Genomic DNA, 19,558 nt, shown 5'->3' with positions numbered 1-19,558 from the left:
AAACTGCGTTAGCACAGTTTTGCTTGAAAAAGTATAGCGCCGGCTAGCACCATTCCAAGATGCCGGGCTGGAGGCATATTTATGGAACGGCGCTAGCCGGCTCCAATGCCCTGTTAGCATTCTTGGAAAGGACGCTAACAGGGCGGGAGAGGCATAAGGGAAAACCGCAGCTCATGCGCCGAATTATGGTGTTACACTGTTTAGAGGCAGACAAATTGTCCCTAAGCAGTGTAGCGACATTTTCTGGTGCACAACCCCCATGGACATGGCTCCTGTCTTAGTAAAGACAGGAGCCATGCCCACCAACCAATGGCCATGCCCAGAGGACATTTGCCCACCACCCCAGGTGTCCCCTGGGCATGGCCATTGGGGCCAGCACCGTACAGGGGGCCCCAAGTCAGGAAAAAATACTGACCAGGACTTACCTGGGATAGGTCCCCCATCATGTGGTGTCCCTCTGGTGTGGGTGCGGATTGCCGGGGGTGTTGCTGGGGCCAGGGAAGGGCACATGTGGGCAGTTTCCATGGTCTCTGACCATGGAAATATGCCTACAGGTCTCCATATGCCTGCCCATACCCAGGCATTTAATAATTGCACTAAGCAAGTTCAGTGCCATTATTTAAGTCCCCCATGCCCTCATGCTGGATTTCAGCACGGGGGATAAATATGGTGGTAAGGCCATATCATCCTTTTCCGGACGGAAATGCCTACCTTGCATCTCATTGCCACAAGGTAGGTTTTCACATCAAGAAAACAACGTTAACTCCATAACTTTGGCGATAAATATGTCTAGTGTGAAAGTATAAATATGGAGCTAGGTTTGCGCTGAATTAGCATAAAAAATACACTAATTCAGCACAAACCGAGTATAAATATGGGCCTGAGTGCGCTAAAGGCACATGAAAAACATGTCTTCTTGAGCCTCAGGTGGCTGTCATGGGAGTCATTAGTAAAGGTTCATTACCATGCCTTTATTAATGTTGAGGAAGAAGCAGGAGGTTACTTAACAGATGGTAACATGTAGTCAAACTTATTCTGTTCTCTGGCATATGAATGTGATGGGCCACTGTCTGGCAGCGGTACGTTAATGTGAGTGCAGTGATTGGTTGGATTGGGCCCATGGCCGGCAGTATGAAAAGGTTGTTTGTTGTGCCTGAATGGCGTGTGAATGAACCATAAAGAGGTTGGTGCCTGGATGTGGCTTTATGGCCCATCTTCAGAAGGCGTGGTTTCAATATTCAGATACTTTTATAAGTGTTCCTGCTTTGAAACCATCGTTTCTGGATGTGCTAAAACCAACCAGTGTGAGTGGTGAATTAACTTTAACATACTAGTACCAGGGGAGTCCAAGGGTGCAGGACTTGTTTGGCTCTCACCGGTTTTCCTTATCCAGAATCCCCTTGAAATCACAAACTTTGTTTAAAAAACACTTTTGCCTTGCATTTAAGTGAGGGGAAGTCCTGGAATATGCAGGCAGCCACTAATTTTCTACCACCCAGCATTCCACTAATTCTCCAGAGAAAATCATTGCCTCACTTTAGTGGGTGGGCAAGGGACCACAACAGGGAAGTACCCAAAGCGGATTGTGGAGACATCAAAATTACCTACCACAAAACAGCCTGGTTTTGTAAGAAAGTCACATGAGTATTTGGTCCTGGGCTCAGCAGCCATATCCCAAACCCAGACATTTCTGAAAACTAGATACCCGGGGCAGTCCACGGAAGTGTGGCATGTTTGTATTTCACTAGGTTTTCTTACCCAGAACACCCTGCAACAATGAAACATTGATTATAAACACTATTGTCCTCGTTTTTCTATCACAGACACTACAGGAATTTGCAGGAATCCACACAATTCCTACCAGCCAGTGTTTCTCCACTTGTTCTGATAAAAACACAACCCCACTTGTGTGCCTGTGCTAAGTGCCTGCCTCAGGAATGAATCACTTCAGGGTTAACAGTAGCCCTCTTGCAAGGATTACCATTGACCCTTGTGTGATCCATTCCTGTTGCAGGTACCAGCCTACCCACACAAATGAGATACCATTTTTATCGGGAGACTTGGGGGAATGCTGGGTAGAAGGAAGTTTGTGTTTGCAAAGTATTTTGGGTAACAGAACCTGGTGAGAGCCCCACACGTCACCCCATCTTGGGTTCCCCTAGGTGTCTAGTTTTGAAAAATGTGTGGGTTTGGTAGGTTTCCCTAAGTGCCTGCTTAGCTACAGCCCTAAATTCACAGCTAGGTACTTTCCAAAATACCCGTCAGTTTTCAATATAAAAATATGATGTGTCCATGTTGTGTTTAGGGGCATTTCCTGTCACAGGCATTAGGCATACCCAAACAAGTGAGTTACCATTTTTATCAGGAGATGTGGGGGAATGCTGGGTGGAAGAAAGTTTTTGACTCCCCTCAGATTCCAGAACTTTGCAGCACTAAAATGTGAGGAAAAATGTTTTTTGCCAAACTTTGAGGTTTGCAAAGGATTCTGGGTAACAGAACTCAGTGAGAACCCCACAAGTCACCCCATTCTGAATTTCCCTAGGTGACTAGGTTTCACAAATGTATAAGTTTGCTAGGTTTCCCTAGGTACCAGCTGAGATAGAGGCCAAAATCCACAGCTAGGCAATTTGCAAAAAACATGTTTGTTTTCTTTGGGAAAATGTGATGTGTCCACATTGTGTTTTGGGGCATTTCCTGTTGCGGGCACTGGGCCTACCCACACAAGTGAGGTACCATTTTTATCGGGAGATGAGGGTGAATGCTGGGGTAAGGAAGTTTATGGCTCCCCTCAGATTCCAGAACTTTGCAGCACCAAAATGTGAGGAAAAAGTGTTTTTTTAGCAAAGTTTTGAGGTTTGCAAAGGATTGTGGGTAACAGAAATAAGTGACCCCATTTTGAATTTCCCTAGGTGTCCAGTTCTCAAAAGTATATAGGTTTGCTAGGTTTCCATAGGTGCTGACTGAGCTAGAGGCCAAAATCCACAGCGTCACACTTTGCAAAAAACATGCCCGTTTTGTTTGGAAAAATGTGATGTGTCCATGTTGTATTTTGAGGAATTTCCTGTCACGGGCACTGGGCCTACCCACAAAAGTGAGGTACCATTTTTACACCAAGATGAGGGGGAATGGTGGGTGCAAGGAACTTTGGTGGCTCCCATTAGATTCAAGAACTATTCATCACAGAAATGTGAGGAAAAAGTGTGTTTTTTGCCAAATGTTGAGGTTTGCAAAGGATTCTGGGTAATAGAACTTGGTGAGAGCCCCACAAGTCACCCCATTCTGAATTTCCCTAAGTTTCTAGTTTTAAAAAAAAGTTTAGGTTTGCTAGATTTCCCTAGGTGCCGACTGAGCTAGAGGCCAAAATCCGCAGCTACGCACTTTGCAAAAAACATGTCAGTTTTGTTTGGGAAAATGTGATGTGTCCATGATGTATTTTGGGGCATTTCCTGTCTCGTCACTGGGACTACCCACACAAGTAAGGGACCATTCTTGCACCGAGATGTGGGGGAATGCTGGGTGGAAGGAAGTTTGTGGCTCCCATCAGATTCAAGAACTTTCCATCACAGAAATGTGAGGAAAAAGTGTTTTTTTGCCAAATGGTGAGGTTTGCAAATGATTCTGGGTAACAGAACTTGGTGATAGCCCCACAAGTCACCCCATTCTGAATTTTCCTACGTGTTTTCAAAAAAGTATAGGTTTTCTAGGTTTTCCTAGGTGCCAGCTGAGCTAGAGGCCAAAATCTACAGCTAGGGACATTGCAAAAAGTAGGTCAGTTTTCTTTGGGAAAATATTCTGTGTCCACATTGTGTTTTGGGGCATTTCCTGTCATGGGCACTAGGCCTACCCACACAAGTGAGGTACCATTTTTCTCAGGCGACTTGGGGGAATGCTAGGTAGAAGGGAGTTTGTGCCTCCAATCAGATTCAATAACTTTCTATCACCGGAATCTGAGGGAAAAATATTTTTTGCCAAATTCTGAGGTTTGCAAAGGATCCTGGGAAACAGGACCTGGTGAGAGCCCCATCCTGGATTCCCCTAGGTGTCTCATTTTAAAAAAGGTACAGGTTTGGTAGTTTTCCCTAGGTGCCAGCGGAGCTAGAGGCCAAAATCCACAGCTAGGCACTTTCCAAAAAACATTCAATGTAAAAATGTGATGTGTCTATGTTGCGTTTTGGGGTGTTTCCTGCCATGGCACTAGGCCTACCCACACAAGGGAGGTACAATTTTTATCGGAAGGCACAAGGGAATACAGAATGGAAGAACAGGTATTACTGCCCATTGTCCTTCTCTACATTTACTCCTATCAAATGTAAGACAGTGTGTAATAAAGAAGCGTATTTGAGAAATGCCCTGTAATTCACATGTTAGTATGGGGTCCCCCAAATTCAGACATGGGCAAATAACCACTTCTTCTCAACACCTTATCTTGTGCCCATTCTGGAAATTCAAAAGTTTACTTCATACCTATATTTTACTCTTCATATTTTACCAAATAAATTGCTCTATTCCCGGTATACTATGAAAACCCATTACTATGTGTAGCTCATTTATTAGGTCTGGGTACCTAAGGTTCCTGACGAACCTGCAAGCCTTATATATCCCCCCAACCACTAGAATGCAGCAGAAATAATGGTATATTGCTTTTGAAAATCTGACATCTCAGGAGTTACAGAGTAGAACGTGGAATTAAATGGCTGTTTTTTTACCTCAATTTCAATATGTTTTTATTTCAGCTGCTATTTTTTGTAGGAAACCCTTATAGCATCTACACAAATGACCCCTTGCTGAATTAAAAATCATGTCTAGTTTTCAGAAATGTTTATAGCTGTCCAGGATCCAGCATTGGGTTCATAAGCATTTCTGTTGCTAACTGGAAGGAGGCTAAAAGCACAAAAAATAGTAAAAATGGGGTATGTCCCAGTAAAATGCCACAATTGTGTTGAAAAATTTAGTTTTCTGATTCAAGTCTGCCCGTTTCTGAAAGCTGGGAAGATGGTCATTGTAGCACAGCAAACCCTTTTTTGATGCACTTTTCAGGGAAAAAAAACACATGATTTCTCCTGCAGCCCTTTTGTCCCTTTTTTCAGAAAAAAAAAATGAAATTTTAGCCGTATTTGGCTAATTTATTGGTCTCCTCCAGGGATACCCACAAACTCTGGATACCTTTACAATCCCTATGATGTTGGAAAAGAAGGATGCACATTTGGCGTGGATAGCATAGGTAGATAAAAAGTTATGAAGGCCTAAGAGTGAACTATCCCAAATAGCCAACAAAGGGCTCAGCACAGGGGTGGAGGGTGCTATTTTCAAGAACCAAACATCTCGAACAGAACATGAGGAAGTAAAATTGATCTTAGTACCACCTATTGTTAGACTGTGACAATTTGACAATCGTCTTCCTTATTTCATCACAAGTGTTTTATCCAAGTTAACTAAAAGACCTAAATACTTCATATATTCGACAAAGCGTGTATGTTATCATTGTGGACCCATGGATGTATGGGCCATGAGCACGGCATCATCAGGGTAGATAAGGGCTGGTATTGGTCATTGGCCAATTTGCGGGAGGTCCCTACAATGTTCAAACAAAACACTGCCCAAGTTATTGGCATTTAGGGTATACAGAAAGGGGTCAAGGACAAAACCCTGGCCAACTCCCCTCTCTATGATGAATGAGCCACTACATTCTCCCTTTACTCCATACCGTGCCCAGGCCCGACTCCCTAAGTGTAACTCCCTTAAGAATTGTTTTATAAGAGGGTCAACACCACTCGCCCTACTGCCTAAGTGTAACTCCTTCAAGAATTGTATTATAGGAGGGTCAACACCAAGATCCATCATGAGAAGCCACAATCTATCATGCATAACACAGTCAAATGTGGTAGATAAGTCAACAAAAGCTAAAAACATTTGACCCTTCTTACCCAGGGCATACTTTCCTACTAAAAGGTTAAGATTTAATCCTTGTTCAATTGTGCCTAGACCACTATGAAATCCATATTGAAGATCTTGAAAGAATCTCATTAGTAACAACCCACTATTTTAATCTATTCAATATAATGCAACAAACAACTTTCACCAGAGACGTATGCAATGAGGTGGGCCAATAACAAGCTGGTTTAGACTAGTCACTCTTCTTATAGATGGGAACAATTACTGACTCAGGCCAAGTGTGCTAAAAGCCAACACTACAACATCTCTTCAGCACCATGGTCAATAAGGGACCCAAAGAAAGATACTTGCCTTAAAAATATCTACGGTCATTCCATCTAGGCCTGGTGCTATCCCATCCCTACTGGCCATTGGAACTGTATTAACCTCATCTAAGGAGAAAAAAAAGCAACAAGTCTGCAGAGTGTGCCCTCAAGAGTGACACAGTAATCAGCAGAAGCTGCCACTATGAGCGTTGTGCTGGAATGTGAATATATCTTGGTGAAGTGAGAAACCTTGTTGGTTCCATATTAGTAATCTCTAATCTTGGGCCCCTCATTAAAATGGACTGATAATAACACCACAAAACTCTGTGCTATTTTTGTTTAGACTTGCTTTGATAATATTCTTTCAGGTTTCATCCCTTAAATATTTGTATCTGCTCTTTAGAGCCAGTTTATAGTCAAGTTCAAGTCTAAGTGTCTGCACTTCCTGTGTACAACTTGGTGATTTATGGAGATCAGCCATAAATTGCTTGTTAGCCCTAGACCATTTTGAATCAAACCAACCTTTTCTGCTATGACTAGGCTGGCGTCCTGTGTCAATTAAACATTCCCTGAACCCCTAGTTAATAGTTAGGAAATCATTTGCACTGTCACTAGTTTCAGACGACTCATCCAGGCAGTTCTTAAAAGCCTCTCTCTGGTTAATAACTAACTGTTCTAGGAGAATATCTAGGTTAACCTGGGAGCTGCATAGTGACAGGCCATTGTGGGTTGCTATCTCAATATTATCTGCTACACGTTTATTATTGCTTCCCTCACCCCCCCCCCGGGCTGATCAAACCACTAAAATTAAATATATGCTCTGTGAAAAATGGTCACTCCAGGGGATGGTATGTAGGGTAAAATGAGTGTTGTGAGGTTATTTTAGCATTTATAAAGGCACATTTATTTTAGCCCTGGGCCTGCGGCCTGTGACCTGTCACGTCGGTACTCGGCATGTTGTTCTTATTATTTTAGCAAAGCTTTATTTTAGTGGCTTACAAAGTGAAAATACAAATGGAGGGAGACAAAGAGCGCACAATTAAAGTAATATTTTGGGGAAGATTAACATTGAGTTATGATTTCCTCTTGGTAGAAAAAGATTGGCCACCAGCGTTTCTCCATAAGATCCCAGTAGGGGAAGATGTTATCATGCCATCTTTCTCAATCCTTGTTCCTGAAGACTTAAGAAAGGCTTACGCCATAGATTGGGCACTGGCACAAGCCCTACACTGTTTCGCAATCATGTAGGATGGGATAAAGACTCCCCTTACCATATAATACCAATTAGATCCGCACCACAAACTCCACAATACCCCATTAAATCTGAGGCTAAAACACCATTGAGAGAAAGATTCACACAACTTGAGTACCAGGGAGTAATAGAACCCTGCGTATCACCAAGGAACAACCCTTTGTTCGCAAGTAGCTAAACCTGACCATTCATATAGAATAGTCTTAGAATACAGACATTTAAACAGCCACACACACACATTTGCTATACAAAATGCATGCAGCACAGCACTAACACTTTAATGTACACTAAAAAACAAACATGTATATTTAAAAAAAAAAAATTCTGCCACAATCGAGTGCCTGAAAGGAGGAATCTAAGCACTTTCAGCATGTTTGATTCACAAAGAAAATGTTGTTGACTCCCACAGGGGTATAATAACAGTCCTGGACTGTTCTCAGCACGTGTAACATCAATATTACACAATATTGACCCCCGGACTATGTAGATGACATCTATCTTAGAGATGACAACCTTGTCACACACCTAAGATGGGGGATCTCATTGTTGCTGGATTTGCCGAAGTAGGCTATAAATTTAACTACAAGAAAACAACAATAGTGTCCTGTTTCTGGAATATGAGTTATCAGATGAAGAAAAGAGCCTGGTGACCCACTTTCTGGAAAGGGGTGCACAGTTACAACCACCAAATACTATAAAAAAGCTACAATCATAGATAGAATTTTTCAATTTTGGCTGAACAAACATTACAGATTATTCACAATGCATAAACTACTTTTTCAAGTAAATATTGGACAGCTGAACATGCACACATCCTTATAGATTTGCAGCCGGACACGTTTGAAGCAAAACACTTACCCACATGTGATAACAACACAAATTTGGTCATCAGAGTAATTGCTGATGCCATTGGGTTCACCTATGTAACATACAATGAATGTGATACTGTCCCAATAGCATACAAATCCCACGCATACAACAATTTGCCCCCTCTAAACATATTCTGACTTCTGTTCAGATGGCTGTCATAAAAGAGAGACTTCTGGCCCAAGAGAAACACATTATTGTCATGACACCAGTACCAGTCCTAGAGGCTGCTACAAAAGACAGTGTTCCAAACACAAAAGCACTACATCCATGTGGGATCCAATGGTTCACCATCTGGCTGCTACTGATTATGTTTTTGATCCAAAACTTTGGACCCAAGAATTCCCTCAATATGAAGTTGAATACCCAATACCTACAAACATTTTGCCTCTTGATCAATATCAAGCTCCAATCTTTACTGATAGTTCAGCGCAACCAGCAGGAGGCACTAAACAACAATACTCTGCCACTTGCACAGCCATGAGCAGTTTGATGAGAGATAATGAATTCCACCCTCAGAACGCATACACCCAGACCCTAAGGGACTGTACTGCTGAACTGGCAGAGCTTAAGACTCTGATATTGGCACTGGGACATATGGGTCCTGAACTTCTGACACTGATAGTATGTGATTTGTTTTATTGCGTCCAGTCCTTCAATGAATATCTGCATTACTTGGGCCAAAACAAGTTCAGATATTCAAAAGGAAACACCATCAAACACAGATTCCTATGGGGGAAGGTAGGAGATTTGAAGGAAACACTACCAAACACCCATGTAGTACATACACTGGGTTATCACTGTGTAGAAATACATGTTGTTGGAAATACTTTTGCTGATGAATCGCCCATGTCAGCAGTAGCTACAGCTTCTGTTGCTGCAATTACTGGTTCTCGTATGAGGTTGGATGATGAAACACTTGCTGCTGTAAAAGCTTCAGCTGACGCCAAGCCCCTGCCATAGATGTGTCCCACCAACTATTCCTGCCATGTATGTGCTAAAATGTTGCATTTGTAAGCATAGTAGGGGTAGGTAATTATGTGATCCTCAACCAAGACCAAAGATTAGATCTCATAGCATGAGGAGCTTGTTTCTGCCCATGCATGTATGGTGGCTACTATTTCCTTACTTCAAAAAAGCTACTGGTGGCCAGGTCTGTACAAACAGACCAAAGAGTATATTCTTTGTTGTGACACTCGCCAACAAATCAGAGAGTCCACCATCAAGCACCCACTGCAAACACCCTGGCTAATTTCCAACAAACCACTACAATGCATGTACCTGGACCATTGCCATCACCTAAGAACTGATGTTGCATACAAATATGTCTTAGTCACTGTTGATTCTTGCTCAAGATTTCTATGTGTATGGCCACAATGATCAGCTGATTCTCAAATTGTTATAAAAGATTTGCAAGTTTTCATCCGGACATATTCAGTTGCGACCTTTCATTCAGACATAGGCCCTTCCTGTGCATCCAGGATGTTGAGAGACACCATGGTTACAATAGTATTCAACTCCATTTCTGGTCTTCCTACCATCCTGAGGTTGTGGAGCAAAAAAAATTAGACTTAAAGCAATCCTTAACAGCAGGAGTGTTAGGTATGGGTTGTGTTTGGCTTAACCACCTGTATGGAGTCTAGAGAGCACTTAAAAATCTGCGCAGAAAGTCTTTGGGAGGGCATCCCCCATAAGAGGTACTGTTTGCATACCTATGTATGTCCCAGATCTTCATGGCTCTGTTGTGGTGGCGGCAGGCACACCTAAATAAATGAACGTGTTACTGCCTTGTAGAAATTACAACAGTTCTGGGATGAAAACTCATCTTTACGTTCCACCACCTCGGGAATGAAGGATTCATAAACAACACCAACTGGCTGGATGCCAAATGCTGGGGATCCAGTGTGAGAAAACATTGTTGTAAAAAAGGAATTTATCTCTTCATATCGAGCATGGGTTCCAGTCCTCAGAATGCACGGAACCTGTCTGGTTCTAAAACAAACCACTTTGTTTCAATTGACAATGTCAAGTTAACCATGTTGCCAATCCTACGCAGTAGACCACAAGGACTCATGGGTAGTTCACGAACCCCTCTGACTGCTAATCAGGCTATACCTCTTTTCTACAATTTTTAAGCAACACTGATGACAATTTCCTGAGCTTGGGGAGCGCGGAAAATGAACTTTTATTAATACCTGTCACTAGAACTACCACAAGAAATATCCAAAGCTCTGAGCTATATAACTCCAATTCAACACAAATGGATGGAATCGTTTACTACAAACCACCAAGGGATATATCTGCCAGTTTTCCTTCTCTGACATCAGCTCCAGTGTTTGCAGGACCTGCTTCTGGATATTTTGCCGTCATCAATGACTCCTTTCCTAATTCTTCAACGTCTTCAACAGCACCGGTATTAAGAGCACATGAGCTACTCAATTGGCTTAAAATGAACTATTTAATTTATTTTTGAGCTATCTTTGGATTCTGCTAACTTTGCTTGCATTCTTTCTATGGATTGGTTTTGTCATTGTTTTCTGTTTTGTTGATACATGGTCATTATCTTCCTGAACGCTCTGCTGTTGAACTGGTGAATGAGGTTTTGAAACTTTACCTACCTCACATAAGGTTCAAAGATACTTGTCACTGGTGAACATTTCAGCTATACCAATTCTTGATGGGATTGTTTGGGATAAAGTGCTATTCAAAATATTCTGGCTGACAGAAATTATTCAAAATTCCATATGTATTCAAAGTTTCTATGAATTATGTAATAACACCAGGTGTTGTTTCTGATGATTGGGATATAAACCCAGTTGATTCTATGTTTTCTGAGCTTAAATATTACACTGTATTTGAAGGTGAAGATGTTTATCAAATAACAGCAAATTATGGGGGAATGTTCTGTGATCATCATTATTACAGACATCATTTTATATGTAAAGCCAGCAAACCGAGAACTGTTTACAATTATACTCAATGGGAATATTGTACAACTCCGCCAGTCGTGAATTCTGAAACATATGAATAAAAGTTTGCATATTTTACTAGACATGATTTTAAAAATGCTGAGTCTTATTATTATAGATTGCCACCTATGAAATTGCAGACCAGTTTGTTAATAGATACCAAACTTATTTATTCTGATTCCTTTGATTCCCAGTTGGCTATAATAGGCTATAAATATTGATTGCGGTTGATTGACTTAGAGAGTGTGAGGGGAACTAGAGATTGGCAGATGCAGGGAATGGAAGCTTTGTTTAAAGCATGTCTCATTCCGTTGCAAATTATATTTTTATTTGAAAATGTACAGCAAACAAGTTGTTTAGGCTTGGTTAAAATTAAGGAAATAAATGTGACCAGTATTCCATCACCAGCTGAATTTGATAAATGGCAGAATATTTTAAATGTCACTGAAGAACAGCTCAATGGGTAGGTTCAAAATGGAACATTTAATTCAACACTTTCAAGTCCCAATGGGTCGATATTGTGGCCAGTGGACACAAACGTTTGTCATGCACATTTGGAAATTGTCTCAAATTAAAGCTGCCGCCCGTTTGAGGCAGATAGATTTGGAAGATTTGCAGAAAGCTTTAGCCATTGTAGTTAGTGGTATGAACACTTTGTCCAATCGCAAATACACACTTAACGGCAGCATTGTTTCATCTGCAATTAACATCACACAGAATGATATGTAATTTTTTACACCATGGACAGGGTCAACTTAGGTCCAATATGCAGATAGGTTGTATGTTCCAAGTACTGAAAAGTAGTCACATATCCTGGCAACAAGTCAGCTCCAGGGACTTGTTTGCTGAGTTTAACTTGAAGTGAAAGCAACAAATAATGACTAAGAAAGATGCAACATATTATGCTCAGCATCGAAAAGTTAGAAAAGTTGTCTTTTACTGTGGCGGAAATACCATTGGCAGTTTGGATAATACATGGGGTTATTTATCTGCTCATTCCAACAGTTTAATTCACCTCATGTTTGAAGCACATTCCTGTAAGCAGATTTAAGAAGGTAGGGGCTAGTTACATCTCTGAGGTGCGGGAACTACCCTATCTGCACAAGTACTTCAATGGCATGAAAAAGATCTTTCTTGGCAGAATCAAATGTGAGACTTCTGTGAGCCATTCAATGATTTGCAAACAGCTGTCCTTGCTTGGAGTGTGTAATGCTTCAGCAGAGAATTTAGCTTGTTATCTGAAGGGTGTTCCTGTCCCTTTGATTCATCCGGTGTTCAAGGTGCTCTTGAATGGGAGTTATGTGATGCTGAATAAAGAAATTAGTTGTGCGATGTGAGCTGGAATTGCCTACGTAGTTTCTGTCTCCCAAATTGTGACTTTTTGCTGGAACATGCTTTTCCCCTCCACACGAGAGATAAAAGGAGCAGAAATGTTGCTTCACAGCTGAGCTGCCTGAAGGCTCTTTTGTTCCAAAAACATGTGGCGCTCACATCTTCAGACCTATGCTGTCCAAGTGGCGAGGTCATTCGCAGAGATACAGTCCCTTATAAATACCAACTTTCCAAAACATTTTGATGAACTAATATGTCTCATTTTTGACCACAGGGATTGTAAAAAAAATTAAGGCTGTTTGCTCTGGTTTTGTCTGTCCTTCTCTCCTATTTTTGGTACAATACATTCAGCCAAACACTCAATTTTTTGGAGTGTTTTTGGGGATTCCCTTTTACTTTTGTATTATTTGGTGGCATTTTGCTGTTACTACTTTCTTCACAATAACTGCCCCATCTCAACAAAGAGGACTGGTTCTACCCACCCATCTGCGTCATGAACGCATGATGCAGTATTTTGCAGCACCACTCCTGGAAGATTCTGGAGTCCCACTGGTCTTGTACATTTATTTAAGGCTGTTTGCTCTGGTTTTGTCTGTCCTTCTCTCCTATTTTTGGCATAATACATTCAGCCAAACACTCAATTTTTTTTGTGTGTTTTTGGGGATTCCCTTTTCCTTTTGTATTATTTGGCGGCATTTTGCTGTTACCACTTTCTTCACAATAACTGCCCCATCTCAACAAGGAGGACTGGTTCCACCAACCCATCTGTGTCATGAACGCATGATGCAGTACTTTGCAGCACCACTCCTGGAAGATTCTGGAGTTCCACTGGTCTTTGTCATTCAGATTGTTTCTGAATTGCATGTAGCACAATGTTTGTGGTGCCGATTTTGAACATGCACCGGACGTGTGCCTTGCTATGCAGCACGTTCCTTCTCTGGTCGCAGGTCTGTTGGTGTTCTCGATGAGGGTTCATTACCAGAGGTTGCCACAAGAGGCTTTCTATTAGCTGTCCCTTTTGGATCAAGTCGCTCTTGGTACTACAACACCTGACTCTGCAGGGGATGCTGCTGCAATGGAACATAAGTGCTGCCTTTCTTTCCTTGTCCACGACCTGATTTATTTATCACCTGCCGAAGTCAAGTCCTTCCTGGATTCAATAACAATTGATGATGTTGGTGAATTTTTAAAGGATCACAATTATCATCTGACATTTGGCCTCAATTGGCATCAAAGTTTGTGAAAATCTAAATTGACCTTTTTAATTTGGCTTAACTTTGGTCTGCCCTGTTTGTCAACATGGACATTTTTATCTCTTTAATGTGTATTTCAGCTTGTGTTTAGTTGATATTGTTGGAATAGTGATTGGAATAGTGATTGTAGAATTAGGTTTTTATTATAGACCTGTGCACTTTTGAGCCGACAGTGGGGAGGGTGCTGTGAAGTTATTTTAGCATTTATACAGGCACATTTATGTTAACCCTTAACCTGAGGTCTTCAGCCTCTCACCTAGTTACTTGTAATTTGATTCTTCTTATTATTTTGGTAAAGCTTCATTTTAGTGGTGATGTTTTATAATTTTTGTCAGTTGACCTGCCTTGCAGAATTTCTTATTCATTTCTTTGCACAACATTTTCATCCTGTGCTCAACCCAATGCTGCACACAATAATTTACAGGGAATTGCAGGTACACAGAGTACAATGTCTATCCTACACAAAAAAAATTGTTGTCATATCACGGCAGTTCTTTCAACATCAACATGTTTTATTATAAAACACTACACTGCCCCTACCACATAAGAGGGGACATTCCAGCCAGCCAGCCATCTTATGCTGTATATTGTTGTTGCAGTTTCTGCTGAAACTATGCCTCTTCTCTTCATCTATGTGTGAGGACTCCTAGCAGACCAACCAACTCTTCTCTATCAATAGCAGAGGTATGGGCAATGGTTTTCCTTCCAGGGACTAGATGGGCGGATTAGGGCTAACACTGCTATTGCTCTCATGTAGAATCTTGGCAGTGCAGGTAGGGATCTTACATTCATCATTGTGACAGTATGGATGGATGTTTCACTTTTCTAGTCACCTCACAAGTGGTGTTGTGTTTTATTATCCTGATAAACACAGTTCATACCTTTTTACATAGAAAGTTGTTGCTTCAATAAAATATATTGAACCAAATCCTGCTTCTGTTTGTCTTTGCATGATCTGTTCCACTACGACTTCCAAGAGGAGTCTTAGAGGGCCATGCAATAGGCTGCCACAAATCACCCTTACTCTTGGGTTCTGGTGAGGTGCTGCTAGCTAGCCAAACAGGTTAGGCTGGCATCTATCATACGGTCTGGGATTGGACTCAGTCTCCCGTGCTCTGTGCTCCTGCTTCCCAAAATCCAGCAGTCTCATTCCTACAACGAGAGTCCTATGACATTAGAGAGGAGTGTAGAAAGACAATGAGATATAATCAACTACTGTGAATGGATCTAGGGGCGCACAATTCATTAGTGAAAGCAAGATTATATTTAAACTAAAATTCTTTCAGTTATCCCCGTAGCCATTGTGAACAAAGTGAGATTGATCGTCCTCATAGATGTCCATCAGGCCACAGATCTTTTTAGATGCTAAGGGGCCCACATGTATATTAAAATCACCCCCTAGAGTATGGTGACTACATTATTGATACTCTTGCATATAGTCTAAAAGTCTGAGTCCAACTAGTCAAAAACAGCTGGTAAATCACTCATTGGTGCATTGCTGCAAAAGTTGACTAAATCAAGACTATCATGTGGCAATATATCAATAAGAATAATTTGAAAATGCAAACTTGTCACCATAGATGTTATGTTGCAGAAGGATATGTCATTGAATATGTTAAGTACATAGACCACCCTTAGTCCTACTGGCTTTGGAGGACATGGCTGGTATGTGAAATGTTTGATAGCCCTTAATATGAACAGACTGGACAGACCATGTCTCCTGGAAACATAAAATCTGCAAATGTGTTACAAATTCCAAACATTCTGGCATGTCAACCTTGGTGCAAACATCTGCCACACTCCTAAATAAAACCTTGCAGTTTGGTTGAGTTGAAATACCCTTGAGCATTGAATTGTTAATAGAAACACTAAACAGATTGTTTAAGCATAAGGGGAGAGGAGTCTTAGTGTGCGGTTACAATGATTTAAATCAGACAAAGGCCCCCAATTCTTGTTGGCTTGATCAATACCTGGCAAGAGGTTCACAGGTGGATTATTAATGTGTCAGTCTATAATATCTAATGTTGCTAACCTGGCAAAATTATTATGAGTTGGAACAGCAGGACAGAATTCAAGAGCATGGACTGATATTGAGCTAGCCAACACATTTAGAGAGTTGTCCATGGTTATTAAAAGTAACCAAGAGGTAGAACAGCTATTTTATCTGTGGACACAGGTAATGAGCTAGTTCCACTCAGTTAGGTTCAGTGATTTAAAAGACAAAAATATGTAGTCACCAGGTAAGGTTTTAGGCCCCCTGTCGACTCATTTAACTTCTCTCATCATTTTAATCTCAAAAAGGGCCCCCTGTAAGCCTGTTTTGTTTCCCTCCCAATTCAAAGACTTATTTCCTAGGGAACCCTCAGATTCAATAGCCTCTGTTGATACTATAGGTACATTAGCTACAATTATAACGAAAGATGGTACTTCTGGGGACAGGTCGAGGAAAGCAGATTTCCTGCCCATGTTATCTCTAGCCAGCTCACTGTGAAATTGCATGTTAGGGGGAGTCAGAGAAGTCATGCTCTAGGTCCCACTCTGAGTGTTTGGGCCACAGCCAGATTTCTTTGGACAAAATTGGTCTCTCTCGGTAGGTGGCAGAATGATAGGGACACCCATAGTGTCAAAAGGGACACTAAGCAGGGCAGCAGAGTTAGAATTCACACTAGGCCTTGAATGAGGGTCAGTAGATGCAATAGTGAATACGTTTTTGTAGTTACTGTTCACATCACCAGTGGCAAAAAGGGCAGGAGCGGGTACTGATATTGCTGCAACAGGAGCGCTGGTATCTGTCACAGTGCCCTTTCTTCGGGATCTGCATGCCGTAGGACAAAAGGTCCACCTCCCCGTGTCACCAACTCACAAAGTTATAGAACACTGAGTATTGATGAAGCTAAGCGGGGAAGGGAAATTAGGATAGGGAACTGCGGGGAGAGAGATCTGAAAAGGAAAAATGGTTAAGCATATATGTATATACTTGTTCATAACAGCATTTACATGCAATTATACACTTGGACAAAGGCGGCTCTGTGAATGCAAGTGTTGAGACCCTTATGGAATAGACAAAGGCATCTCCGTGAATGCAAGTGTTAAGACCCTTATGGAATAGACTAAGGCGTCTCCGTGAATGCAAGTGTTGAGACCCTTATGGAATAGACAAAGGCGTCTCCGTGTGTGCAAGAGTTGAGACCCTTATGGAATATGTGAGAAAACACAGCTGATTGCAGAGGCCCCCTAACTTTTTGCCCCCATTTTTCACTTTTTGCTGGTGTTTTCCTGACTCTGATGGTGCCCTGGGTACTGCTAACCAGTCCCAGGGCATGAGCTTTGTGTAAAATGGATATGCAAATTAGGCTAATTATAATTGGCTAAGTCAACCTACCTATAAGTCCCTAGTATATGGTAGGGCATGTAGTTTTAGGGACCACAACATAGGTAGTGCACCCATAGGTGCACTCCTGAGGTGCCCAGTGTCATTTTAAAGGCAGGCCTGCCTTGCTGGCTGCTTTTAAATTAAAGTTATATGCAAATTCGACTTTGGAATTAAAAGTAGTTCCAAAGTCTTAAACTACCTTATTTTTACATATAAGTCACCCCTAAGGTGTGCTCTATGTGCCCCTAGGTCTGGGTGCCATGTAACTATAAGCAGGGACCTTATAAAAATAGTTTTATAAGCCCTGGTGAGGTAAAAACATCCAAATTCGTTTTTCCCTCATTGTAGTAAATGGCCTTCATAGGCTAGAATCAGGAGACTTTATTTTAATTTTTTAAGTCCCCTTAAATGATGGCTACCAAGGGTTTGGTATCAGATTAATTGTTATAATAAATCCCACAACTTCCAGTTGTTGGATTTGATATAACTTGTTCAGGTAAAGAGTTTTAAACTTTACCTGAAAAGTTGCCAATTTCAGCCCTGCGTTGTTTTTGCTGCTGTGCTCTGATTGGCCAGTCTCTAGCATCTCCGAAAAAGAGACTAAGGGGGTCATTCTGACCTCGTCGGTCTTTTCAATAGACCGCCGAGGGACCGCCGTACGGAAGACCGCCAGTGCTGGCGGTCTTCCGCATGGGCCATTCTGACTGTTGGCAGCGCTCCACCCGTTTCCGGACAAAGAGCCATACTGGCGGCAGGCGGGGAAGTGGAGGTAGCTCCACCTCCACCGCCACGCCAACAGAACACCGCCCAGCGAATCACGACCTGTGATTCGCTGTGGCGGTGTTCTGTTGGCGTCGCGGTGTCGGCGGAGCTGCCCGTTCCCTCCCGGAGGATCACCAGGAACAGGTAAGGTGATCGTCCGCTAGCGAAGGGGGGTGGGGGGGTGTTGTGAGTTGTTTGCGTGCACGGGGGTGTGCGTGTGTGTATATTGAGGGGGCGTGTGAATGCGTGCATGAATGCAGGGGGGGTGTGTGTATGTGCATGAATGCGTGCATGAATGCGGGGGGGTGTGTGTATGTGCATGATGAATGCGTGCATGAATGCGGGGGGGTGTGTGTATGTGCATGAATGCGTGCATGAATGCGGGGGGGTGTGTGTATGTGCATGAATGCGTGCCTGTATGTGTGTATGTGTGTATGTGTGTGTATATGTTGGGGATCGGGGTGGGGGACGGGGGTCCTGCAACCTTTTGGGGGTGGCAGGGGTGATTGGGGGGTAGGGGAGGGAGTCGGGGTGGGGGTTGGGGGTGGGGGAGACCCCTATCAGTGCCAGGGAAGGGATTCCCTGGCACTGATAGTGCTTACCGCCATGGATTGAATGGCGGTCCCCAACCGCATGAAATCCATGGTGGAAAGCCGGGGTCAGGCGGGTTGGAATACCGCCAGCGGTATGTGACGACCGCCGGGCTGGAGACCCAGGTCTCCAGCCCGGCGGTTGTTACCGCCGTGGCGGTCGGAACGGTGAAGCGGCGGCTGACCATGGCGGTAACCGCCATGGTCAGAATACATGAAAAAAGACCGCCAGCCTGTTGGCGGTCTTACCGCCGCTTCACCGCCGACCGCCAGGGTCAGAATGACCCCCTAAATCCGAAGGTAAAAAGTTGACCGGGACCTCCCAGCCAGCGTATCCGAGGAGGGCTCCAGGGACGTCGGATCAAGATCCAGGTTTACCCCGGTCGAAGGATTTTCACCTCGAAAAAATGACTAAGTCCGAAGGTAAAAATCTCCACCGAGGATTCCCGCATCTTGTATCCAGAGAAGGGCTCCAGGAGGTCGGATTGGACTGGCAGGTTCGTCCCGCTGAAGAAAATCTTCAAAAAAGAGACTCTGTGTGAAGGTAAACTTTTAACCAAGGCCTTCCGCGGCCTATAGAGCAGGGCTCCATCGCGGTCGGCCTTAAACTTTGACTTTGCCCCGGTCGAGGTGCAACCAGATGACCCGATTGGCGATTTTTGTTTCTAGGCGCTAAAAAACAATAATTCTTTAAAAATTCATATCTCCGGTTCCCCTTATCCAATTTTATTCGTTTTTGTGTCATTTTAAAGATAAAAATATAATCTATTTTTATAAATTGGTTTAGGATTTTTAAACTGTTTCCTGTGTTTTATTTAATTACTGTTTTGTGATATTTGAATGCTTTACACTCTGTCTCCTAAGTTAAGCCTTGACGCTCGTTGCCAAGCTACCAAGGGTTGAGCTGGGTTTAATTTACTGAGACCTAACTGGACCTTAGTGGAGGTTAGTGGCCTATTGCTA

This window comes from Pleurodeles waltl, chromosome 3_1, assembly GCF_031143425.1.
Source record: "Pleurodeles waltl isolate 20211129_DDA chromosome 3_1, aPleWal1.hap1.20221129, whole genome shotgun sequence".
In the NCBI taxonomy this organism is placed as follows: domain Eukaryota; kingdom Metazoa; phylum Chordata; class Amphibia; order Caudata; family Salamandridae; genus Pleurodeles; species Pleurodeles waltl.
The sequence above is the reverse complement of the archived record's forward strand: the minus strand, read 5'-3'. Positions refer to the sequence as shown.